The sequence below is a fragment of the Dendrobates tinctorius genome, unplaced genomic scaffold (assembly GCF_039654945.1).
Source record: "Dendrobates tinctorius isolate UK_male_01 unplaced genomic scaffold, ASM3965494v1 ptg000060l, whole genome shotgun sequence".
NCBI lineage: Eukaryota > Metazoa > Chordata > Amphibia > Anura > Dendrobatidae > Dendrobates > Dendrobates tinctorius.
In genome coordinates this window covers 20,062,433-20,090,276 of record NW_027361728.1, presented here as the reverse complement: position 1 = coordinate 20,090,276, position 27,844 = coordinate 20,062,433, and the positions used below count along the sequence as shown (strand labels likewise).

Sequence of the window (27,844 nt, the reverse complement as noted above, 5' to 3'; positions counted from 1 at the left end):
AACTGGTTGTTGCATAGCCACCGACCCATAATGGAAGTATTGAAGACTCTAGAGTCTCCCGTCCTTCCATAGGACCCAATGTCGACAATTATAAACTTGTATTGAGGGTCAGCCAGAGCCAACAATACAACAGAAAAGTATTGCTTATAATTGAAGAATTGAGAGCCAGAGTTCGGCGCCTTACGTACCCAGATATGTTTCCCATCAAGGCCCCCCATACAATTTGGAAACTGGCATTCCTTCACAAAGTTCCCTTGAGATCCTCAACCAGTCTTCCATCCTGGGATTGGGCATGACGAGTTGATGTAGTCTTGACCAGATATCACTACATGTTGACCTGACTATGCCAGAAATGGTAGATCTTCCAATGAGAAACTCATGGTGGAGGGCGGCATAAGACAGGCCAGTAGACAGGAAGCTGAAGAACAACAGAAAGTGAATATTTAGAAGCCAAAAATAAGAAAAACAACAGCTACAGACATACCAAACATTTTATTTTTTCATATCTACTAACACACATATTTTTTCAAGCATAATGACTACGTGATATTCAGTACAATATTACACTTAACATTCTGGTCTGTAAATTTAAATATATCTGGACTAAGATGAGGGCCAAAAAAATAGCCAAAATAATAAAATACACATACTTTGGGCAACACATCATGAACATAGAGAATGTGGTTGTGTAGTACAGACCGTAATGTGAGTAGAAGTCGCACCTCTGCAGATATATCCTTGTGTCCTGAAAGGTTATCCCAGGGTGCACTGTCTCCAAGAGTAGATCAAATGTTGCAAGGTTATGCGACAGTATTGGAAAAAATTTTCAGGATGATCCCGCAGAGAAGAATAGAGTCGGTGAAAATGACCTCTTGTGAGTCGTTGCCTCAAAAGTGGATGGACCCACATGCGCCTCCTCCTCGGTGGATCCACTATCACTGGGTATGGCTGACCAATGCGGCGTGACAAAAGCCAGTTGAAGAGAACCTGCTCAGTTGTGTTGAAACTCAGACTGTCTGCCATGTTGCACATGCAACAACAACACACCTAGTCAAGGCAAGGTCAAAAATGGACAGAATGGAGGCAACCACCTGTTCCAGAGCCATTAAATAGGGTGTAGGCTAATGATTTAAATAGTTTGCAGGCCTCAAAACCATTAAATGTCCATTTTGCAAGCCTGCAAGAAAATCTCGGCATACGGATGCCATACGGATTACATACAGATGCTTACATGCACAAAATACGCGACCACACCTTGCTTGCGGATGCCATATGGAGCACTATTTAGGGGACATTTCTCCGTATTACGCATGTAAAATATGGACCGTATTTTGCGTCGGTTAGTGTGACCCCGGCCTAAGAGAGGATATGTTTTCTAAGCAATATGTGCCAGACTTTTACCAAAAATTGAAGAATGTGTGTTCAAAAGTCAAAAGTGACATATAAGGAGCCAAATTTATTGCCACAAAATATCTGTATATATTTAAGCTAGTTATACGGTGGCAAAAGGAAATGTCTAACCTGCCTTAACCAGCAGCACCAAATTTAGTAGGTTGCTAAATTGATGCATTTTTGCACAATTACTGTATTTTTTCCATCTTATAAGTCTATGTTTCCTACAACACTATTAATAAATTTCCATCAGTGTCTTGATATTTGATTATAAATAAAAGTAATTCCCAACTTACGAACAAGTCAACTTATATATATATATATATATACAGTGGGGCAAAAAAGTATTTAGTCAGTCAGCAATAGTGCAAGTTCCACCAATTAAAAAGATGAGAGGCGTCTGTAATTTACATCATAGGTAGACCTCAACTATGGGAGACAAACTGAGAAAAAAAAATCCAGAATATCACATTGTCTGTTTTTTTTTTCATTTTATTTGCATATTATGGTGGAAAATAAGTATTTGGTCAGAAACAAAATTTCATCTCAATACTTTGTGATATATCCTTTGTTGGCAATGACAGAGGTCAAACGTTTTCTGTAAGTCTTCACAAGGTTGCCACACACTGTTGTTGGTATGTTGGCCCATTCCTCCATGCAGATATCCTCTAGAGCAGTGATGCTTTTGGCTTTTCGCTTGGCAACACGTACTTTCAACTCCCTCCAAAGGTTTTCTATAGGGTTGAGATCTGGAGACTGGCTAGGCCACTCCAGGACCTTGAAATGCTTCTTACGAAGCCACTCCTTCGTTGCCCTGGCGGTGTGCTTTGGATCATTGTCATGTTGAAAGACCCAGCCACGTTTCATCTTCAATGCCCTTGCTGATGGAAGGAGGTTTTCACTCAAAATCTCACGATACATGGCCCCATTCATTCTTTCATGTACCCGGATCAGTCGTCCTGGCCCCTTTGCAGAGAAACAGCCCCAAAGCATGATGTTTCCACCACCATGCTTTACAGTAGGTATGGAGTTTGATGGATGCAACTCAGTATTCTTTTTCCTCCAAACACGACAAGTTGTGTTTCTACCAAACAGTTCCAGTTTGGTTTCATCAGACCATAGGACATTCTCCCAAAACTCCTCTGGATCATCCAAATGCTCTCTAGCAAACTTCAGACGGGCCCGGACATGTACAGGCTTAAGCAGTGGGACACATCTGGCACTGCAGGATCTGAGTCCATGGTGGCGTAGTGTGTTACTTATGGTAGGCCTTGTTACATTGGTCCCAGCTCTCTGCAGTTCATTCACTAGGTCCCCCCGCGTGGTTCTGGGATTTTTGCTCACCGTTCTTGTGATCATTCTGACCCCATGGGGTGGGATTTTGCGTGGAGCACCAGATCGAGGGAGATTATCAGTGGTCTTGTATGTCTTCCATTTTCTAATTATTGCTCCCACAGTTGATTTCTTCACTCCAAGCTGGTTGGCTATTGCAGATTCAGTCTTCCCAGCCTGGTGCAGGGCTACAATTTTGTTTCTGGTGTCCTTTGACAGCTCTTTGGTCTTCACGATAGTGGAGTTTGGAGTCAGACTGTTTGAGGGTGTGCACAGGTGTCTTTTTATACTGATAACAAGTTTAAACAGGTGCCATTACTACAGGTAATGAGTGGAGGAAAGAGGAGACTCTTAAAGAAGAAGTTACAGGTCTGTGAGATCCAGAAATCTTGATTGCTTGTTTCTGACCAAATACTTATTTTCCACCATAATATGCAAATAAAATGAAAAAAAACAGACAATGTGATTTTCTGGATTTTTTTTTCTCAGTTTGTCTCCCATAGTTGAGGTCTACCTATGATGTAAATTACAGACGCCTCTCATCTTTTTAAGTGGTGGAACTTGCACTATTGCTGACTGACTAAATACTTTTTTGCCCCACTGTATATATATATTCCCTAGTTACGAACGTTGTATGCTCAAAAAAATTAAACTAATAAACTAATATTTTTACCTCTCCGGCAATCATCTGGGCCATCTCTTTGTGCCATCATGTGCTGCATCTCTAACTTATTCACTATAGACCAGTACTCTTGGCTGTGTCCAGGCCAGAGCTGTCAGAACAACCTGCCTGGGTGAAAAATGAAGTCCTGGCCTGTGAAGAGGCCAGATATGCAGCGCGTTTGAAGATAAAAAGAAGGTAACTGGGAGGTGAGGTGAATATTGGTAAAGAAAAGAAAATAAGTAATACTCACCACATCTCCAGCCGCATTGCTGCTCTTTGTCCGGTCCTCTCCTAACCACCGTCCAAGACTTCCAGTCGCTTCTGGACCCTGGAAGTCTCTATGCGTCATAAGGTTACAATATTGACGTCATGACCTTATGATGCACAGTAATCTGAGACCTGGATGCAGCCATAAATTCTGACATATGGTGAAGCGGCCAGAGATATAGCACGTCCGACGATGGAAAGAAGAAGACCGGATGGTAGTGCCAAGCAGCGAGACAGCTAGAATAATCAATGTTGAAGTATTATTTTTTTTCCTGTCCCTGTTCCAACTTACATAAATATCCGGCTTACGAGCAAAGCTACAGATCGTATTCATATCGTAACCCTAATACTGCTTGTAGGAGACTACTTCAGCAATAGGCATGCTTGGCCTTTCAATATCACACTGTGATCATAATGTGTAACCCAGCCACAATCTCTAGAAAACTAGAAGGATGACATAACACCTCCTGCACTGTCAATCCGCTACTCTGCTGGTATCAGATGCCTTTGTAAACCTTCTAGAACACCTAATAGATCAGGATAAACCAGTTTCAGCCCAGATCAGTCAATAAAAATAAGTGAGTTGATTAACTGGCTCATACTCACAGAGCAGCTTTCTATTCCCAGAGGTCTGGATCAAGAATTCTGTCAATAAAGTCAGTAATTGTTTCTTTTTCTGATTCACTGTTGTCTTTTCATACGTAGAAAAAATTAGGTTTCCATGTAGTTCATCAACCTTATCAAATAAATGACAGAAAATATATGAAAAAAAAACTGATGGCATAAATGATCCTATTTGTTAATGTAGGATGTCATATTAATCATTTGTCTGCCAGAACAAGCTATGTTACTGTTAGGAGGACAGTACGGACATTTGTCTAACCCCTTCATGACCTTGCGATTTTCCATTGTTGTGCACTTGTTTTTTCCTCCCTTTATTCCAGGAGCCATAACTTTTTTATTTTATCATGTGATGCATTGGAAAGATGGAAAAAAAATCCAAGTGCGTTAAAATCGCAAAATAAGTGCAATTCCAGAATTAGTTTTTGGATTTTTTTATTTACTTTGTTCACTGTGTGCTAAAACCTACCTGGCACTTTGATACTTCAGGTTAGTACAAGTAGGTAGATACCAGGTTCCCCACATCATGTTCCCACATGCTTTATGCATCCATTAGCCCTCTGTCTCTGTACTGTTACACACTTAACATTATGGCTGGTCCAAACTATCAGGGCAATTGCTACCACCCACCTATCGTGTCTACCTCTTTCCTCAGACTGTAAGCTTGCGAGCAGGTTCCTCATTCCTCTTGGTATCTGTTATGATCTATGTGATTATTGTTATGCTGTAATGTCTATCGTCTGTACAAGTCCCCTCTGAAATGTGAAGTGCTGCGGAATATGTCGGCGCTATAGAAATAAAATTTATTATTATTATTAGATACCAAACAAGTATAGCTTTTTCTATTTAAGTAGTTAAAAAAATTCGGCAATTTGTAAGCAAAAAAATTATTGCCTATGTTGCCATTTTCTGAGACCCATAGCGTTTTCATTTTTTGGGATCTGGGCTGTGTGACAGCTTATTTTTTGAGCTGACATTTTCATTAATACTATTTTGGGGTGGATATTGTAATAACGTGCAGGAGAGATATACATCACCACGGAACAGACAGACCAACAGTAAAAGGGGAGGTTTATTTACAGGGGAAAATACTGGTAAAACATACAGTATAACAGAAAATATTGTGATAAGCTTATATCGACAGCAGGGGAAATATACGGTGTTAAAACAGTAGAAAAACAGTTATTCTCTAGTGAGGCAAACTTATCAGTTCTCAGGGATATTGATTGGAGGGATCACTTCTGGTCCAGCGTTGGCACTGAGGAAAAAGCCGTGCTTGATGTCCTCCGTGTCTGGGGTCCTTGAAATAGTCCAGCTGTAGTATGGGGAGTTTTCGTGGGAGCCCAAGGGGTATGAGGATGGCGCTATCCCCCTGTGATCAAGGTCCTTGTCTCTGCTGTGACAGCGGTGTTCTCCCACCGGGGTCAGGGATTCTGCCTCCCACAGTCTCTCCTTGCAGGTCAGCGTCTCTTTACTGAACGCCCCTTGGTCACAGGGGAGCGTCTCAGCATATGTTCCGGTCTCTCTGCTGGGGGGCGTCTTGTCGAGGGACAGGGTCTGTCTGTGGGGCAGGGTCTCCTCAAGAAGGGGGATCAACAGCCTCCCTAGCAGTGCAGTGCCAGGCTTCAAGTACTCACTGCCCTTTGCCCGTGTCTGCGGTCTCTCAGTCTCCAGCCACTGCACCCGTCTCCTCTCTGCCCCTGCGTCAGCGTCCTCCTGCTTCTCCTCTCTATGCTGCTCTGCTGGAAGCGGGCGTAGATCTCCCGCACCCAGCCCTGACCTCTTCCTGTTCCTGAACACAGAGCAGTCCCCTAAAGCATCCCCCGTGGAACCTAACACCCTGCTCAATGGTTCCGGGCACGGAGCCAGGAAGGCAACTTCCCCTCGGCTCCTTCAGTGATTCACCCCCTTACAATATGATGTTTTGATCGCCTCTTATTGCATTTTATTTCAATGTGTCACCGGTCAAAAAGCATAATTCTGGCAGTTTACCAATCAGATTAATTGAATTTATTTTATATTTTTATAGATCGGACTTTTAAGATCGCAGTGATTTGAAATATGTGTACTTTTTTTTGCTCTTTTATTTTTAATTGGGCAAATAAGGGATGATTTCAACTTTTTGTGTTTTTTTCATATTTTTTAAGACTTTTTCTTTCACTTTTTACTGTATTTATTAGTCCCCTTAGGGGACTTGAAGCTGCAATTGTTCGATCGCATGTGCAGTACATAGCAGTACTTTAGCACTGCTGTGTATAGCTGAAAACAGAATCTGTTTGCCGGTGTTCATAGGAGGATCGTAATGACAAATTGGGAGTCATCAGCAGACTCCCGGCTATCATGACAACCCATCAGCACCCCGTGGCCATGTGACAGGCGCCGTTGAGTGGAATATATGACATGCTTCCGTCTGCCATAAGCTAAATCCCTCTGTCAGTGATTGACAGCAGAATTTAACTGGTAAACAGCCATGTGTGTAGCACTGCTACACCCACGACTGTTAAAGACACATCATGGCTGATTAAAATCAGCTATCATGTGTGGGGGAAAGATGTAGGCTCAGCGTGCAAGCCCGCATTAAAGGCAGAAAACATGACCTTTGACGTAAATGCAGCTAAGTATGCAGGGGTGGATAAAAACAGAAGGCTCCTCTGCAAGAGTAATATATAGGACCTTTGCAGTTCAATAGCTCATAATAATGCACAATTCCACCTCCTTTGGAGGTGGTAGTGGCCCCCTTACCACTTGGGTGTTTGTGTAGCTGCACAGGTTTCACCAATGGTCGGCCCTTGTATGTGTCCATTATTCCCAACCAGCAGTGACCGGATTCTCTTGGACAAGGCCTAAACAGAAATTTTTTTAGAAAAAGGTGGGATATATGTTACTTCTTAAATCCCTTTTTGATAGCAAAAAAGAAAATATAAGGGTTCTCCATAGAGTCAATGCTGTGGTAATTATTACTTAGATTCTGAGATATTTGGGGTCATTTCTCGCATTAGGGACATTCTTCAATTTAATACATGACTTCCCAAATATTTTTTAATTATAAGTGTGAGGAAGCAGAAATACCTACAATTTTATCTAGTCGGATTCACACCCCTGTCCTCAGAGCTGTACCCAGGCTTGGACTGGCCCATAGTGTAACAGGGGAATTCCCCGGTGGGCCCCTGTACAGATCTGGGCCCCCAACCCCACTGTATGGGCAGTACTTGGCATATTTCACTTGTTTCACTCTGTACAGAAAAAAGAAGCATCTCATCATTCATTAACCAAACTGCCCAGCTTATTATTGTATAGAGGTATAGGTAAATCTGTGAATGAGGGTAGTGTAATATTTGTATGCAGGTGAAAAGTGCTCCACCCAAAGTCAATGCTACTGGTGGGCCCTTATCACCCCAGTCTGACATTGGCTGTACCTACTGAACTACCTATCTTGTTAAAGGCTCTGTAAAATATGTCCCTGTAAATCTTAAGATTTATTTGGAAGGAAATACAAAGCTTCAGACAGTATTACTGTATTATAGTGACAGATGTTGTCAAAAAGAGGCACAGCTCCGGCTTACAGCTGTGTACTACATGGCATTCCCATTGCTGTGTGTCTCAGGAGAACAGATGTTCACACAACTCGTCAGCCCTGCAGACACACAACATGACTTTCACTGGGCTCTAGTGCTACTAGAAGTGTAGACAAAGAAAACAAAAAGCAAAAACACAAACATCCTGAACTAAAAGTAAAAAATATACTGCAAATAATGCATAAAGGTAATAATAATAAGGGTATTTAGTAAACATAATTTTGATCAAAATAATGTACAAGCCATCCCGCCACGTCACGGCAACCCTTGTGGGACAGTCCCTACTCTAGTATTTAAAACCTTTTCACTTGCCAAGTGGCGTGAATGTGAATAAGGGTTGAGCGGCTGAACCACTAGTAACAGCTTAGGCCAGACAGGATGGCTTTCCCAGCTCAGAAAGAGGGCGGTCACACCCATATATGCACTGAATGCAAAATGAAATGAATAAAAAAACAAATCTGAACTGAGAAAAGTAAGTTAATGTGTATGCACAATGTAAGTGCATATTAACACATGACCATTAATCAGAGAAAACAAAAAGCAAAAACACAAATATCCTGAACTAAAAGTAAAAAATATACTGCAAATAATGCATAAAGGTAATAATAATAATAAGGGTATTTAGTAAACATAATTTTGATCAAAATAATGTACAAGCCATCCCGCCACGTCACGGCAACCCTTGTGGGACAGTCCCTACTCTAGTATTTAAAACCTTTTCACTTGCCAAGTGGCGTGAATGTGAATAAGGGTCGAGCGGCTGAACCACTAGTAACAGCTTAGGCCAGACAGGATGGCTTTCCCAGCTCAGAAAGAGGGCGGTCACACCCATATATGCACTGAATGCAAAATGAAATGAATAAAAAAACAAATCTGAACTGAGAAAAGTAAGTTAATGTGTATGCACAATGTAAGTGCATATTAACACATGACCATTAATCAGAGAAAACAAAAAGCAAAAACACAAATATCCTGAACTAAAAGTAAAAAATATACTGCAAATAATGCATAAAGGTAATAATAATAATAAGGGTATTTAGTAAACATAATTTTGATCAAAATAATGTACAAGCCATCCCGCCACGTCACGGCAACCCTTGTGGGACAGTCCCTACTCTAGTATTTAAAACCTTTTCACTTGCCAAGTGGCGTGAATGTGAATAAGGGTCGAGCGGCTGAACCACTAGTAACAGCTTAGGCCAGACAGGATGGCTTTCCCAGCTCAGAAAGAGGGTGGTCACACCCATATATGCACTGAATGCAAAATGAAATGAATAAAAAAACAAATCTGAACTGAGAAAAGTAAGTTAATGTGTATGCACAATGTAAGTGCATATTAACACATGACCATTAATCAGAGAAAACAAAAAGCAAAAACACAAATATCCTGAACTAAAAGTAAAAAATATACTGCAAATAATGCATAAAGGTAATAATAATAATAAGGGTATTTAGTAAACATAATTTTGATCAAAATAATGTACAAGCCATCCCGCCACGTCACGGCAACCCTTGTGGGACAGTCCCTACTCTAGTATTTAAAACCTTTTCACTTGCCAAGTGGCGTGAATGTGAATAAGGGTCGAGCGGCTGAACCACTAGTAACAGCTTAGGCCAGACAGGATGGCTTTCCCAGCTCAGAAAGAGGGCGGTCACACCCATATATGCACTGAATGCAAAATGAAATGAATAAAAAAACAAATCTGAACTGAGAAAAGTAAGTTAATGTGTATGCACAATGTAAGTGCATATTAACACATGACCATTAATCAGAGAAAACAAAAAGCAAAAACACAAATATCCTGAACTAAAAGTAAAAAATATACTGCAAATAATGCATTGTGCATACACATTAACTTACTTTTCTCACATTCACGCCACTTGGCAAGTGAAAAGGTTTTAAATACTAGAGTAGGGACTGTCCCACAAGGGTTGCCGTGACGTGGCGGGATGGCTTGTACATTATTTTGATCAAAATTATGTTTACTAAATACCCTTATTATTATTATTATTACCTTTATGCATTATTTGCAGTATATTTTTTACTTTTAGTTCAGGATATTTGTGTTTTTGCTTTTTGTTTTCTCTGATTAATGGTCATGTGTTAATATGCACTTACATTGTGCATACACATTAACTTACTTGTCTCAGTTCAGATTTGTTTTTTTATTCATTTCATTTTGCATTCAGTGCATATATGGGTGTGACCGCCCTCTTTCTGAGCTGGGAAAGCCATCCTGTCTGGCCTAAGCTGTTACTAGTGGTTCAGCCGCTCGACCCTTATTCACATTCACGCCACTTGGCAAGTGAAAAGGTTTTAAATACTAGAGTAGGGACTGTCCCACAAGGGTTGCCGTGACGTGGCGGGATGGCTTGTACATTATTTTGATCAAAATTATGTTTACTAAATACCCTTATTATTATTATTACCTTTATGCATTATTTGCAGTATATTTTTTACTTTTAGTTCAGGATATTTGTGTTTTTGCTTTTTGTTTTCTCTGATTAATGGTCATGTGTTAATATGCACTTACATTGTGCATACACATTAACTTACTTTTCTCAGTTCAGATTTGTTTTTTTAGAAGTGTAGACAAGAAGCAGAAATCAGTCACAGCTTTCTCTATGCTCCACAAACATTTTGTTGTGCAAATACATCCATAAAAGCCCTAAGCTAGGTGTGAAATTCTACAACATGGCAGTAAATAGGGCCTTACACACTATTGTATGGATGCTATTTGCTATTACAACATCAATGTGTCTACACTTTAACCCCTTTATTGCCATTCCTCCAAAGGTTATAGAGCATTTCACTCTACTTCAAAAAATATTCATAAATATCAAACCCTGAACTGTTTGATTCCATTAAGTTAAAGGAAAACTATATCTTTGGATCATGTTTGCCAGTACAAAGAAAAATAATTAAAACTGAGAGTCCTCAGTGATTGACACTGAGAAGATACTAACAAATAGCAAGCTTTTGAGACTATGCGGCAAAATATATATTAACAAATTTGATCCCCCAACAATAAGGGGACAAACAATGAAGAGATCTAAAATATTACATTTTACTTAAATCATAAATACGTAAGAAAGGCAGAAAAGAGCAGAAATGACTCATAGGGGTCGCTAGGTGTGATGATAACAGTATTATTAGATGGTACCTATATTTTGCATGTTTTTTAAAAATATAGAAAAAATATTCATAGAACATATAAATGGCACATTGAAACCGGTATATGGGTAAAATATTTAGGTAAAAAGTATATTGGCAGAGCGCACTTTATATAAAGGTTAAAGAGTAAAAAACAAATTTAGTGTTGCTTATTATGGATTAATTGTATGCCACGATAGTCATGTTAAGAACAAACGTACATGTTATTATAGCCCATAAATCAAAAGATAGTGATTCCCTGTTCAGGTATATTTCTTAGCAAGTGCTAATTAAAATCTTCCTATAAAGTGCATAGAGTGCAGGTGTTATATGTTATTACCTCTAGTTGACATTGGCCCGATGAATCCTGTGGACTGTTCACCTCGGCGTCCCCTCACCCCGATGCGCGTTTCACTGACAGCTTCTTCCGAGGTAGTCAAAATATGCCTGATGAAGAAACCTGGGTAGTCTCGAAAGCTTGCTATTTGTTATCACCTTTTCAGTTAGCCATTGAAAGGTATCAGTCCCTGAGGACTCTCAATTTTGATTATATTTTTGATTCCATTTGGACTTTTTTATGTTAATTTTGCTTTTGCAAATGCTGATGACAACCAATATTTATCTACTTAGGTCATACATATATACACATACTAGGTCCCTGAAGCTAGAGATTGATTCCAATCTTGCCTTGTTTCTGTTTCAGCAGGTGGTGAGAACCACTCATGGATATGGCCCCACAGGTGTTTCAATCTTAGCACACAAGGTAATGGAGGAGCAGTCATGTGATAAAAATGGGATGTAGGCCTAAGGACCTCCTGTTTCAGGTAGTTAAGACTGTGGTGGGGTCAAGCAGCTGCTCCACTAAGGACTCTCAATTTTAATTATTTTGCTTGCTCCATTTAGACATTTATTTCTTGAATTGGCTTCTGCAAAATGCTGCTAACAGCCAATATGGCTTCAACTTAGGTAATACATATAGAAGTACACTAGGTCATTGAACGTGGAGTTCCATCCCAAGCTTGACTTGTTTCCATTTCAGCCTATGGTGAGAACGGCTCATGGATATGGCCTCTACAAGTGCTTCAATCTTAGCAAACAGGGAAACAGAGTAGCAGTCATGTCATAAAAATTGGATGGAGGCCCTAGGACCTCCTGTTGCAGGTGGTTAAGACAGTGGTGGGGTCAAGCAGCTGCATGGAAAGGGGTATATTTTTATGATAGGGTAGCCTATTCTTCTTGAATGGTACTGCAGAACCATCACAGGGTCAACTTACCTAGGCTACATATATAAAACCATCTTGGGAGGAAGATTTATCCTTTGGGACTTGTAAGCAGCTTTCTGACAATCTTTCACAATATTAGCTATATAAATTTAAATAGCTCGACGGAAATAGCAATTTTCAGACTTGTATTTACAGGTGACTTTTAATTTATCTGGGGAGGAGGGTTATCTTTTTTTGCTGTTCAGCTCATTAATTAGGTTTTCAGTAATGGAGAAATAACTTTTTTGTTACATGTTTTTGCATGACTATATGGGAATGATCCTTATTACGGATTCCAGATTAAATAGAACCCACACAGCACAATATAAAAATAAGCAGATTAACACTATCGATAGATTAGTAATAGAGAAGTATTGTTATTTGTGGCAAATTAAACCCTCGTTAAGAGTTGCTCTTAACATTAAAAGCTGGTCTCTAAAGTGATTTAGTCATTTAAATGTTAGGTTAACAATTAGTCCAGGACTACCCTGCCTCCCAGTTTGTATAGAAATATAGTGTGGCTAAATTGTACATTTTCCTGTGCTTGATTCTAAATGACTCCCTACACTTAATTATGAGGATGAGAGGGGAAGCCTTATTCCTCTTTGTTATAGGATAAACTTTCAGTAATCCCAAACAAAGGAGCCAGTTCTGGAAGATATGGGATTTGCTGCCGGATTATGGTCTCAGAGATAATGATGTGCAGTCAGCAGAAGCTGGGTTTATTTTAATTCAAATAAGCTGGTAAACAAACCACTGGCATGGGTGATGGCGAGAGGAGCTGTCTTCTGCAGCTACATCACCCCGCCAATTTACAGGAGAAAAAAAATCTATTATACACGGTTTTCATACGTGGGTAAATTAATACAAGATGCAGATTAATCTACGCTCAGTCCATTAAAATGACAATACGGTGTAGTCTATATAGCCAATGTCGACCAACATCATTTTCTAGGACCGAGAGATGGCAACGGATGTAGCAGTAAATAGGATTTTCATTCCCGTTACCCCATTCTTAAATCTAAAATGTTGGAATAATATTGTAACGTTAGAAAAACTGGAAATATTGGGAGAAACACCATTTAGCAAATGAGAGCATTTGGCCTTATACATACTGCCAACAAGAAGCAAAATTATATTTTTCTAAAATATTTTGCCATGGACAATATTTGTAAAGAAATTTCTCAGAGACTTTATGATAAGCTAAATAAAGGGGGTTTTATTTTTTTGTTCTGTAAGAAGCAGCCGTTCTTGATTTGAAGCTAATTTTGGGTTCAGTCTACGAAACGAAGGCGATTATTAAAGAAACCTCTGGATTTGCACGATTTTAGGGACAATACGGAGGGGATTTTCAGATGCAAATTTCAAAGCTCTAGAGATGTTGATAATTAACTGCGCTATTTCCCGGATAGAAGGCACAGAATGCTAATATCACTTGTGTACACCTGTAAATGACGAGTTTTTACTGCTGACGGTCTACAATTTCAAATGTATATTTTATTCAAGGCCATGACGTTGTTGATGCGGACCCCTGCTGAGTTTTTGTGAATCATGACATACAAATAAATTCCACTAGAATTATGATAATAGGAAACTTCCTTGTGTGTGTATCCTTCTTCACACGCACACGTCTAAGGGTATGTGCACACGTAGTTTTTAGTCTCTGCGGATTTTGTAGAGAAAACCGCAGGAAATCCGCAGGACAAAGTGCTGCGGTTTTTCTGCGGTTTATCTGCGGATTATCTGCGTTTTTTCTGCGGTTTTGCCCTGCGGTTTTACACCTCATAATGGATGAGGTGTAAAACCGCAGCGTTTCTGCACCAAACAATTGACATGCTGCGGATTGTAAACCGCAGCAAAACCGCGCGGAAAAAAACTCAGCATGTGCACAGCTTTTTTTTATTTCCATAGGAAATAAAGGTACTGTACAACGCAGCAGAATCTGCTGCGTTTCTGCAGAGCCAAAAACGCTGCGGAAACGCAGTAGAATCCGCAGCGTGTGCACATACCCTTATAGGCACAAGGGTAGTGTGAATGTTGTTTAATGCAGGAGTAACACACAATATTGTGGGTAAACACAATAGAACATTAAATTGCATTAATAATAATAATAATATAGCGCTAAAATTAATAATAAATGAAATAATCTTGAAGAATTTAATACAAACTTTTCTACTTGGTGTAATAATTTAGATCTATTTCTATTGTATGTTCTTGGCTTTTCTCATAGAGCAGGTGTTGATGTTTAGGAGGGGCACACATTGCAGTGTATTTGATGTGATTGGGGTAATAGATACCGTACAGAGGTCTTATTTCGTCTTATTTTGCTTTAATTATTGCATTATTAACGTTGCTACTTATGGCTTGTGTTTTGAAACTGTAAAGCGCTGCGGAATATATTGGCGGTATATAAATAAAGATTATTATTATTAATACCAAACTGTAGAATCTTCTAATTCCAGATCCACCACAAATAGGCTCTTCTATTTCTACAGCAGCTCTATTTATAGAGGGAGACTGCTGCATTGTTGTATGATGCGTTCTAGCTACTGGAGGAGCACATCCCTGAGCAACGATTATTCTTTAAATAAAAGGTGAAGGAGTTGTGGAGAAGAATGAAGTTTCTCTACCGGATCTATAGGGAATCTAGCATGCCTGGCACCAGATGAGTTAATGTGCAGAACATCTGCATCCATCGCTACCCATTCATAACCAATCATGCGAAGTAATGAACACAAATATGAGGTATATGCCAGCAGCTCCCTGTGTGCTTACCTGAGCACACCATATACCTGCCCCATCTACAGGAACCACCAGGGCTGCTCAGCATCTGCGCCACAGGAACAGGAACATTGCACTAACAATAACATTACTAATGGCCTTAATAAGTCATCAAAAATAGATAGATAGATAGATAGATAGATATGGGATAGATAGATAGATAGATATGGGATAGATAGATAGATAGATAGATAGATAGATAGATAGATAGATATGGGATAGATAGATAGATAGATAGATAGATAGATAGATAGATAGATAGATAGATATGGGATAGATAGATGGATAGATAGATAGATATGGGATAGATAGATAGATAGATAGATAGATATGGGATAGATAGATAGATAGATAGATAGATATGGGATAGAGAGAGAGAGAGAGATATGGGATAGATAGATAGATAGATAGATAGATATGGGATAGATAGATAGATAGATAGATATGGGATAGAGAGAGAGAGATATGGGATAGATAGATAGATAGATAGATAGATAGATAGATAGATAGATATGGGATAGATAGATAGATAGATAGATAGATATGGGATAGATAGATGGATAGATAGATAGATAGATAGATATGGGATAGATAGATAGATAGATAGATAGATATGGGATAGATAGATAGATAGATAGATAGATAGATAGATAGATATGGGATAGAGAGAGAGAGATATGGGATAGATAGATAGATAGATAGATAGATAGATAGATAGATAGATAGATATGGGATAGATAGATATGGGATTGATAGATAGATAGATAGATATTAGATTAGATAGACAGATACATAGGTACAGCTAGAGATAGATACAGAGATAGATAGATACAGTACTTGGTGCTAGATTAAAGCCCACAATTTTTCCTTGAACTGGAGTGCTGCCTGATCTTTTTTCCAGTTTTTTCCATAGATACAGAGATAGATAGATAGATAGATAGATATATGGTAGATTAGATATATAGAGATAGATATACAGATAGATGATATATTGAATAGATAGATAAATAGGAATAGTTACATAGATAAATAGATAGATGATAGCCTGATATTAGTATTAGGTTTTTGATGGATAGAAATTTATTGAATGGATAGACAGACAGACAGACAGACAGACAGATAGATAGATAGATAGATAGATAGATAGATAGATAGATAGATAGATAGATGTGGCATAGGGACAAATATAACAATAGATGTGAGCAAAGCGAGGTTAACAAAAATATCATGGTAGAAATAACTATAAATAAAGAATGGCAAAAAAAATAGATTTAGGTTAGAAATGTGAAAACAAGGTATTACAGATACAAAGAATGATAACAGGGACTAAGGTAGAGAAAAAGGAACAAGATTAGTGAAACATATATTTCAGTTCATAAAAATGCAGACTACATATAAGTGGTATGTATATCCTTATAAATCAGAAAACATTGTGCTGTGATTGGGATATTTCTTACTCCCCCAACAATTGTAGGAATGAATGAAAATATCCTGAGTCGTTTTATTCTATTTTGTTGCTAAAAACAAGCAGTTTTGAAGAACCCGATTACATATAGGAGCAATCTGAACACTGTGAATGGCTACCTGCAATGCCTGGGTGGTCACAGATGTCTCCAGATGACACCTCATCAATAATCACATCACCCCTCTTAGTTACACCCTAGTTATTTCTGACTACACTTGTATGCCAAGCAGCAGCACGGGTTACCATGTTTGTAGGTTAGAGAACAGTGGTGCAACTTAAAAAAAACTCTTCACAGAAATAAGGATAAGTGACCAGTGATGCATGGTGGGAGCTGCGACCGTGGTAACAAGGTGGAATACCATCGCCTCAAACTTCTAGGAAGAAAGCAATGGCATTCATTTCTATGGCAAGGTAGACAAACACAGGCAGAAACTTACAAGTTCCCTGCTGCGCTGCACTAAGTATGGGCTGTAAAATCTGTCTAATAGCCCAGACCTTTATCCTAGTGCTCATTCTGTAGGTTTGTGAGAACACTCTTCACTGTAATCATATGGAGCATTGGGGTAAGGAGTCCAGCCAGAAATAGTTATTACACAAATATGAGAGAGAGAGAAAAAGAAAGAAAGAAAGAAAGAAAGAAAGAAAGAAAGAAAGAAAGAAAGAAAGAAAGAAAAAGAGAAAGAATGAAATGGTAACAGGGCAAAGATAGATAGATAGATAGATAGATAGATAGATAGATAGATAGATAGATAGATAGATAGATAGATAGATAAGAAAGCAAAAAAGAAAATAAGAAAGAAAGAAAGAAAGAAAGAAATGGATCGATAATTTAGGGAAAAGAAAGAGGGAAAGAAAAGAAAGAAATGGCAGCAAAGATAGATAGCGAGTTTAAGAGGAAGTAAAAGAGAGGGAGAGAATGAAAGAAAGAAATGGTAACAGGGCAAAGATAGATAGATAGATAGATAGATAGATAGACAGACAGAAAGATAGATAGATTACTGTATGAGCTCATATACATATTTATCTATCAGATTATGGATCTTTCTATTATGACACTTAAAATACAGTTTTGTTTTTTGTGATATTGTAACCTTTCATTCTCCATTGCTGTCATCCGGATGGTATAATTTCGGGCACAGAATGAACTGTCTGCTTCATCTATTTCTCTTATATTTCATGTACTAATAATATAAAGCGTCTGCACAAAGCTTAGAACAGATAACCCATCCTGGGGGATAGAGCAGCAGAATGAGGAATCTTGGAGAATGGCTGTATTAAAATATGAAGAGATCAGCTCAAGCTTCCAATGTCTCCTTCTGGTGAAAAAAAGAAAATCATCTTTGTGAGATGCCTATTCTATGGCTGCAATAAACAGAAGCCATTACCTCACGGCTGCTTTTGTTGGCCCTATACAAGAGAGAACAAAATGGTTATTGAGGGAGCGCTTAGATTGTGATTGTGGGTAGTATGCACAAAGAGCACTGTTATTGTATTAAAAGAACCATCTGTAGCAGAAACAATGCCATCAAATTATCTGTGAATACCCAGCGTAAAGCAGAAAGCTGCCTCTCTGGAGCGGGGTGGGGGCATGTGCTGCACTCCACGAGAACGACAGTTTTGTGTCTGTGTTGTTGTCGGTTCATTCTTCTAAAAAACAGCCGGCACCGCTGCGTCTTGTTCCAGGAGCTGGAGAGAGCGGAGCTGCACGGACCGGAGGACGGAGGATGCGGCCGCCGGGTGCAGGACTGGCTGCAGGGTTTCGGCACCGCACGGACTCCCCTTTATCGCTGCCAATCAAACTGCTGGGAAGACAACACCCCGAGTTACTGCCACGTAAGTAATTGCAAGCAAACTTTGACACCCCCTCCCCCTGTCGCGATGTTATTTTGGATCTCAGAGTGATCAGCTTCCCGCCCATGTGCCAATCATCCGGGCAGCCGGGGCTCTGGTGGGCTCAGCTCAGGTTCAGGGTCTCTGCCTGCCTGTTAACCTGTTCAGTGCCAGGACGGTGCACACCTGCTCTCGGGGAAAGCAGCTGCCTGCCACACCTGTAGGCCACACACCTGCTTGGACTTGTGCTTCTGAGGACACAGGGTCATTGGTGTCGCCTAGAATTTACCCCTGTCCCCAACCACAAGACGCATCAGTGCATAAGAAAGGGCATAACCACCTGTCCATGTTCTCCTGATATCCTGATGGGTTCTTCCACTAGCCAATGATACATGTGGATTAGGAACTTTCTCATTGCCTCACTCTTCAAAATCCCTGCTTAAATCGTGTATAACAATTATTATTATTTCTAATATTAGTATCCCTATTATAACACTATCACAATGTCCAACTCAACCTACATATTACAGATTTTCAATTGCACAGTGCCCACATGTAGCATGTCCTCTGGAATTATTATTATTTGTTATATACGTAGCATAAGAACATAATATTCCATAGAGCCATATGTATAGTTTTTAGGCAGCTATTAGGCTAAGTTCCCACCATGAGCTTTTGGTGTTGCTAATTTTCTGCACAATTTTCGCACCCATTAAGTAAAATAGGCTACTTGCATTTTTTCCAAAATAAGCCGCTTTTGAACATAGGTATGTGCTCAATAGTTACAGCATAGTTATGGCAAATGTCATTGGGCTCCTAGTTGTGTTTGGCATTGAGATATTAAGGGCTGTAGTCCTATGTAATCGACACATAATCCATTCTGATAAGATTATAGAGTTTACATATCAATAGTGCCATTTCGAAAGAAAAAAGGAAGGATATTTCCCCTTTTATTCAGCATATTTCCCCACGATCTCTAGGCTGTTAAGTAGTTAATATTTCATACACCCATGTCCATAGAAATGACAGCAAATAGAGAATGTATAGGCTCTACCCAGGGCTATAGATCTTACAACATTAGTAAATGTGGCAGGAATATCTAAATGACATTTCGTGAATAAGACAATGTGAATGTTACAAACCCAGCTCTGCTTCATGTTACAAGGGCGCTCAGCTCTCCTATATCTGCATCCTGCCAGATTGCTCTTTGGCGCCTCCTCTGACTCCAAGAGAAATTACAGATCTCATTTCTTGGAGACCCTGAATGGATCTCCCCATGAAATCTGTGCAGCCCACATGTATTTATCCTGTGAGTATGGGGTAACCTGTGGGACTAGGGTCAGCAGTGCTTGAATGGGCCAAAAAAATAAAAAGCCAGACGACTCTAGTGGTCTACATACCTTCCCGCATCTCAGAATTGAGGATTAACCCCCTTGTGTTTTTGTATGGGCTTGGGTAGATGACATGAAGCAAGATGTGTACTGGTTCCATTAGTCCTGGAAACAAATCTGTCATCTGTTTACTGGTGTCATCTAAATTCTACTTCTGCCTATGACTCTCTTGTGAAGAGCTGGAGAGAAAGGTTAATCCTAAACTGTATGGTGCAGATGTGAGTGGCAGGGGAGAAGGTGTGGAGGGCAGGTCAGTCTGCAGTGTTTCCAGCCCACTGCCTGGTCCTGAGCCTTTGTTAGGCCTACAAAGCTAATTTAGTGCTGATCAAAAGCGCCACATAGTTAAAGGCCTGGTAATGACTGCTAATTCCAGCTCACACTTGGACATCCCCAACATTAGGGACAGGCCATGGAAGTGCAGGTGAGGAGCAGCTTCTGCAAGTAGGATCTTCAGTTATGTGTCCTACTTCTTTATTGTTCCCATATCCTTCCTATATGTTACTCATGTCACTGGGGTACATAGGCAAATGGCAAAAATAATGCAAAGTGAAAAAATAGGATGGGAGAAAGGGATTTATATCAGTACTAATATTACTTATTATTATGTAACTGAAACGCAAAAGAAACCTGACATACACACATACATATGAAAAGGCCCTAGTTAGGGTACGTGCATCAAAGTAGTAAGTAATTGCTTGCATATTCCAGAATAAGGCACAATTACGAGGCAAGATATGGCATTCTGGAATTTTTAGATTTACCTTTATACATAAAAATAGGGGCCACGAGAAAGCAAATGCAGTAATGGGCCCAGTATATGCCACAAATGTTATAAATGTTGCTGTTTAAGGATAGCCACTCCGCAGATGGAACTTGTGATATATGTAGGCCAATATTTTTGCAAAGATACATGCGTGAGTGTATGAGTGTATATAAATTTATATATAAAGCTGGGTGTATGTATGTGTCTGTGTGTATATGTATCAAGCCACACCCACTCCACATAGCCCCGCCCATTCCAAATAGCCACACTCACTCTACAGGCAAAGCCCCATCCACATGTCCCAAGTTGTTAGCACACACAGGCTGGAAAGCTGCCCTGCAAAACTCACTGGCTACATGTCCCAACCTCTGTGAGCTGCCATCAGGGCCGCCGCCTTCAGAGTATGGGCAGAGACACACTGGCAAATTTTTCATCCGAGAGTCGGATGGTAAAGCTTGCCCTGGCCGGCACCTCTCCTGACCTGAGCTTGGCAGCTGCATAGTAATCCATCACGCTGTCATGCTCAGGTCAGGAGAGCTGCAAGTTTTACCATCCGACTCTCGGACGAAAAATTTGCTAGTGTGTCTCTGCCCTATCAGTGCGCTGCAGGCACAGGCCACATGTCATGTCTAGAATGGAGTTGCTCCTGTGAGGCATGATATCAAGGGAAAGGGAGGAGCCTCATGGATTAGACCGCTGTGCTCATAGCAGGAAGTTGCTGTGCACATGTGAGGGGAAGTGAGGAGTGGGGGGAAAATGAGAGGAATGAGGGGAAAATGAAATGAGTGGGGGGAAAATGAGAGGAGTGAGGTGAGAATGACAGGTTTGAGGTCAAAATGGTAAATGTGAGGGGGGAAATAAGAGTGAGGGGGAAAATGAGAGGAGTGAGAGGAAAATAGTGGAGTGAGGTGAAAATGACAGATGTGCGGGGAAAATGAGAGGTGTGAGGGGAAAATAGTGGAGTGATCAGAAAATGACAGATGTGCGGGGAAAATGAGAGAAGTGAGGGGGAAAATGAGAGAAGTGAGGTGCTGCTGCAGTATGAGGCTGTGTATAAAGAAGAGTGAGGAGCTGCAGGTGGAGGCTGTGTATAAGGCCACATCCACACCTTCAGTATTGGGTCAGTATTTTACATCAGTATTTATAAGCCAAAACCAGGAGTGGGTGATGAATCCAGAAGTGGTGACGGGTTTCTATTATGCTTTTCCTCTGATTGTTTTCCTCCAAGTTTTAGCTTACAAATGCTGAGGTAAAATACTGACCAAAACACGTGCGAACGAGGTCTAGAGGAGAAAAGTGTGGAGCTGCAGAAGAAGTAGGCTGTGCATACCATACGCTTTATTGCAGTTAGTGCAATTTCTCTCGGGATCAAGTGTTTCCAATGCATATGGAAGAGGAGTGTGAGGTGTTACAAATCTGTAGTGTTGAATATATGATGTGAAATGTTTTTATGTGCAATATAATCATTATAATTTGTTATAACTAACCACAGTAGGTTACTATATGCCCGGCAACGCCGGGCTCTTCAGCTAGTATATATATATATATACAGTGCTGTGCAAATTAATTGGGGCAAAGCATTTTTTAAGTAAAATCGTAATTTGGTTACCAGTCAGTGATTCAAACCAGTTTTAACTCCTTTCAACAGGCGCTCACACCTGTGCAAAGCAGTTAAAACTGGTTTGAATCACTGACTGGTAACCAACTTACGATTTTACTTAAAAAAATGCTTTGCCCCAATTAATTTGCACAGCACTGTATATACATATATATATATATATATATATATATATATATATATATATATATATAATACACACACATATATATAATATTCTGGCATGAATGCAAATAGAGGAATTATATATATATATACACACACAAGCTCTCTCCAATCATTCACGCCAAACTATTGGCCTACACATATGACAAGCTGCATATGCACAGTGGCTATGATAATGCTGCAAAATTGAGAGTATTGATGCGGTAGTGATGCCATCAACAATATTTTACAATGATGCATAGAAGAATGTGTACATGTATATACATAGATGATTCCCCCGGATGGGAACAATGGGGGCTGCTGTTGAATATTTCCCCTCACTGGCCGCCAGCACTGAAATGCTCCTGCCTAATGCTGCTGCTGCATAATGAATGCCGGCTCCCCTCTCATCCCCTCCCTCCTGTCACTGAGAAAAGTTTCTGCACTGGGCAAATGTGACATTTATTGATGGGTAACCCCCTGCACTCTCGACCACCACAACTAGCAGCTTTGTTTTCTGCAACATCTACATGGATGGAGATAGATAGATAGATAGATAGATAGATAGATAGATAGATAGATAGATAATAACTAGATAAATAGATAGATAATAATGATGATAGATAGATAATAATAGATAGATAATAATGATTGATAATAATAGATAGATAGATAGATATGGGATGGATAGATAGATAGATAGATAGATCTATAGATAATAATAATAGTAAATAGATAAATAGATAGATAATAATGATGATAGCTAGATAGATAATATAGATAGATAGCTAGATAATGATAGATAATAATAGATAGATAGATAGATAGATAGATAGATAGATAGATAGATAGATATGGGATAGATAGATAGATAGATAGATAGATAGATAGATATGGGAAAGATAGATAGATAGATAGATAGATATCAGATAGATAGATTGATAGATAGATAAATAGATACGGGATAGATAGATAGATAGATAGATAGATACGGGATAAATAGATAGATAGATAGATAGATAGATAGATATATGGGATAGATAGATAGATATCAGATAGATAGATTGATAGATAGATAAATAGATATGGGATAGATAGATAGATAGATAGATATGGGATAGATAGATAGATATAGATAGATAGATAGATAGATATGGATAGATAGATAGATAGATAGATAGATAGATAGATAGATAGATAGATACGGGATAGATAGATAGATAGATAGATAGATAGATAGATACGGGATAAATAGATAGATAGATAGATAGATAGATAGATAGATGGGATAGATAGATAGATATCAGATAGATAGATTGATAGATAGATAGATAAATAGATATGGGATAGATAGATAGATAGATAGATATGGGATAGATAGATAGATAGATAGATAGATAGATATGGGATAGATAGATAGATATGGGATAGATAGATAGATAGATAGATAGATAGATAGATAGATACGGGATAGATAGATAGATATGGGATAGATAGATAGATATGGGATAGATAGATAGATAGATAGATAGATAGATAGATAGATAGATCTAATATCTATCGGGTGTTGATAATTATTGGGATACTGAATTACTGGATTATTACATTTTGTGTATTTTCTGTGCGCCATATTTTTTCTGCCACAATTGTGCAATTTTCCCCAGTCGGTGATTAATATCTAAACCTTGGAATATTTGAAATCACCATTTCCCTAATATAATAACCAGCTGCAAGAATTACATTTCGAGCGTCATTTATTTTCATTTTGCAGTCTTCAAAGCCTATGAGCTCTGCATTTTTATAGATGGTGAAAACTGATTAAAAAAAAGCCCCCTTTTTGAGTCCTGTCAGTTTTTTCTGTGTGTGGAGAGAAGAGCTGTGAAGACCCCGCTAAGATTGTGTGATGTCTCCTTAGCGAGTGATCGAGGACGCGTCAGATGTGCGGCTCCGCTGAGCGCGTTGTCTCGGGCCCCCCCTGTTGGACACAGTGGGAGCTGCACAGTGCCAGTCCTGATCCAGCTCTAGTATTGGCCTCGTGTCATTTTTTCATTATAGAACTTTTTTTTCTTCTCTGAAACAAGCAGGAAGGTTGTGTGTCTGGAATGTACGAAATCGCAAATGAGGGGAAGGTCTGGCGGCGTGAGGGTTGAGTGCCAGTCCCTTTATTCCTCATCACTTTCTGTGATGTCTGGAAGGAGATCCATCGGTATTCTTCAGTCATTGTGCAGTTATGGCGAAATGTTGCATTTCTAATCCACTTTCATGCACTTTCATAGTCAATTATGCAGAATTAACTACCATTCCTATTTACTATCTATCTGTTATCCATCGATCTATCATCTACCCACCTTTATAGAAATGGACTCCTCAGTAATATATTATTTTGACGAGTACCACTGCACCCATCACTCCATGCAGCCATGATACAGAGATTGTAAATGGACAATATGAAAAATTATCATTATTTCTATTTATTTTTCAACCTAGGGAATCCAGAACATGTTGTATTCTGAATAATTAGTTCTATAGAAGGTCATATGTGGAATGGAATATCTTATTTTATCGGCTTCATGAAAGGGTTATTATTACCCTGTTCTCCAGACATTATAGGGTGTGTGGTGCAGCATCTCATTGGCTACATATGTAGATATCATTACTGTGAGCCCTCTATGGATTTAACAAGGTGATTGCAAATAACTGTAAAGTTTAAAAAAAAAATAATTTGACAAACTAAGCTCTGGTGTACTATTAATTTCATAATGACTTTATGATAAGGTGGCAAAGAACATCACATTGGGTGAGGCAAGTGATCGGGCCTGATGGCAGTGAATGCCTGTCCTGAGGATGGGAATTCCGCTGCTTGTCAAGAGTCCTTGAAGGAAATGATTGGATAAATGTGGCTGTGGATGAGGCGCCTGTTATTGCTGCGCCTCGAATGCCACTTCTCACAATCACAATTGCTGCGCTTTCTGATCGGCCACGAACAAAGCCGGGGCCCAGGCCTTCCACCTAATCAATAAGACATTTCAAGGACGCTCTTGTGCTACCGGGTAATTGTTCTGGAGTAGGATGGAAAATAAAATCTCATTGACCAGGTATTACTGGGAACAAACACACTTTCCATTACATGACTAGGCAGTCTGTGTTAACATGATGGATACATCGCCTAATAAATAGAATAACTCCATGATACTTAGAAAATGGATGGAAAACTCAGGATATAGTTTGTGCAATTAAATTACACACTTTACTCATGCAGCAGCTTTATTGGTATAAATGGAAGTAATATATATATATATATATATATATATATATATACATATATATATATAGTGTTTATATGGCCTATGTTAGCAGGTGTAAACTTTTTGACTTTAACCTTAGAAACAATTTGCATCATTTGCACTTTATTTGCCAGAATCACTAAATTAAAAAAAAATGTACATTGGCATTTATTAATAAAAAAAAATATCCTTTTTTGGAATTTCTAAACGTTTTACTCTCCTTTTTTTCCTCTTTATTCTGTATCAACGTCTTCTTTTGCTGTAACATTTAATATGTGAAAAGTAGACGATAGGTTATTTAGATGAATTCGCTTGTGAGCCTGCTTCTGCTTCCATTGTAGCATTAATTGTACATTTTATATGATAGTAGATTAGTGTCACGATTCATAGTGGTTTGACTGGGGACTAATAGATGTCTAGCTTACTTTTTAATTTCTATCAATTAAAGGCGCAGGCACATCTATTGTTAATGTCTAGCCATCTCTCTCTCTCTCTTAACATAAAGAGATATGCCTAAACTTCATAACATCTATATGGTATGGTGATACAAATACACTATAAGCCATGATAACCAAACATGGGAATCGGAGTTAAAACACCTGTCAGGGTAATGAATATTAGGCTACTGTTGGGTAGAGAGAGAGTAGCATTGTGTAAGACTGAGATAAGTCCATTTGTCTATTTTGCTTTTCTATTTTTATGCAATCTATATCTTTATGTAATAATGTATGTTGCTCCTAATTATGCAATCATTACTTCCCTTATTTGCTAATAATAAATGGTATGATTTAATTGAATTCTTTACGCATACAGAGGCTTTCTCTAAGTAAATGAGTATAAATGAATGCAGCCTTCTGTTTTTACTTCTTCTTTCTGTTCTTGTATATGTGATGGTATATATAGGTATGCTTCTCTTTCCAACAGGTGTAGCTCTTTAGCTGCGCATTGATGATGCCAACTTGCATCTGCCATAGTAACTCAGCATTGAGTAGCAGGGCATTAATTATTTCAGAGGGAGATAAAACTCTCATAGCCCAATAGGACCTTTTCAGATTTGTAATTAGAAAATAAATTGAGGCAGCTCTTCTTCTCCTTCCTCCTCCTCCTCCTCCTCTTTGCCAGGGTCTGTGAGTGCTTTTCCCCCAATACTGGTGGTCGTCAGGCTGCACTAATTAGCAATGCTGAGAAATTCCTGTTAACAAGGACATTCTCCCAGTGCCCCTGCTCCCCTGCAGTTCTTCATTTCCATAAGAAGATTAGGAGGAGTGCAGGGAACACACTCACATGCAGATGGAGCCATAGAATAGCACGATGCTTGGCCGCCTCTCCCCTCATTACTGCCACCTAAACCTCCCTGGACTTTCTTTCTACTATTGGAATATGAAGGCGGCAAACTTTACTTGGTCCCTCACCAATATCATGGTCTTTTTCATTAATTTTTAATAGATATAATCTTAGATAGATAATATAGAATAGAACATTCTAAAAAAAATCATTCAATTAAAAGTTTTGTTCCTTAGCATAAAATTATTTATTCATATTACATTTTTTGCAGTTTCACATGTATTCCATTGCAATGCATGTATGACATTGAATTAACAAAGAGAACACTGCGTATATATATATATATATATATATATACACACACATATATATTTACTGTATGTATATATATATATATATATATATTATTTTTGTGCCTGTATATATATATATATATATATATATATATATATATATATATATTTTATATTTTTTATCTTTTTTATCTAAAGTCATCAAATTGGAATCTTTTTAAGATTTTCCCTTGATTGTAAAGGATCAGTGCTAAGGTAAAGGCTAACATTGCAGAACACGTTTTTCTAAAAGAAAAGAAATGCTGAATTTTTCAAAGCCTTTTTTTAATTGCATTTTTACTATTGCTTTTGGTTCGAGAAAAAAATGCTGATGGTACTTGAAATTCTCTATTGAAAGGTAAAATGCACTATGGTTTATGGTACTATGGTGGCATTCTTAGAGTCCTGTCTACTCTGAGTATGGCATTTTAGTGGCATTTCGCTTTCATGGATATTTTTTTTTTCTCCTGTGTTTAAAGATGTGAAGATGTATTGATTTGCCAAACATTTTTGTATGTTATTTTTCACACTACCAATTATGTGAATCAAAAAGGAATCTTTCAATACCAGGGCACTTGAATACTATATTTTTATTATGGAAAAACTACAAAAACTATGTGGCCAAAAATAACACATGGTGCACAAAAAAATCATGGTGTTTTTACAAGTATTGTAGAATACCGAA

General features: G+C 38.8%; 1 protein-coding gene across 10 annotated transcripts in view; it reads left to right on the top strand.

The window, feature by feature from the left end:
• Window positions 1–27,844, top strand: part of SOX2 (SRY-box transcription factor 2) — a 1,445,341-nt gene that overhangs the window by 1,380,415 nt on the left and 37,082 nt on the right. For 5 of the 10 annotated variants that reach the window (XR_012232822.1, XR_012232823.1, XR_012232821.1 and 2 more), the window contains one exon: window positions 18,197–18,346. The exons of 3 other annotated variants lie outside the window; for them this stretch is intronic. The gene's annotated coding sequence lies outside the window, so the exon portion shown is untranslated. Of the gene's footprint in view, window positions 1–11,800; window positions 18,347–27,844 lie in introns of those variants that run through there. 2 more of the 10 variants (XR_012232825.1, XR_012232819.1) reach the window with 2 other exon arrangements.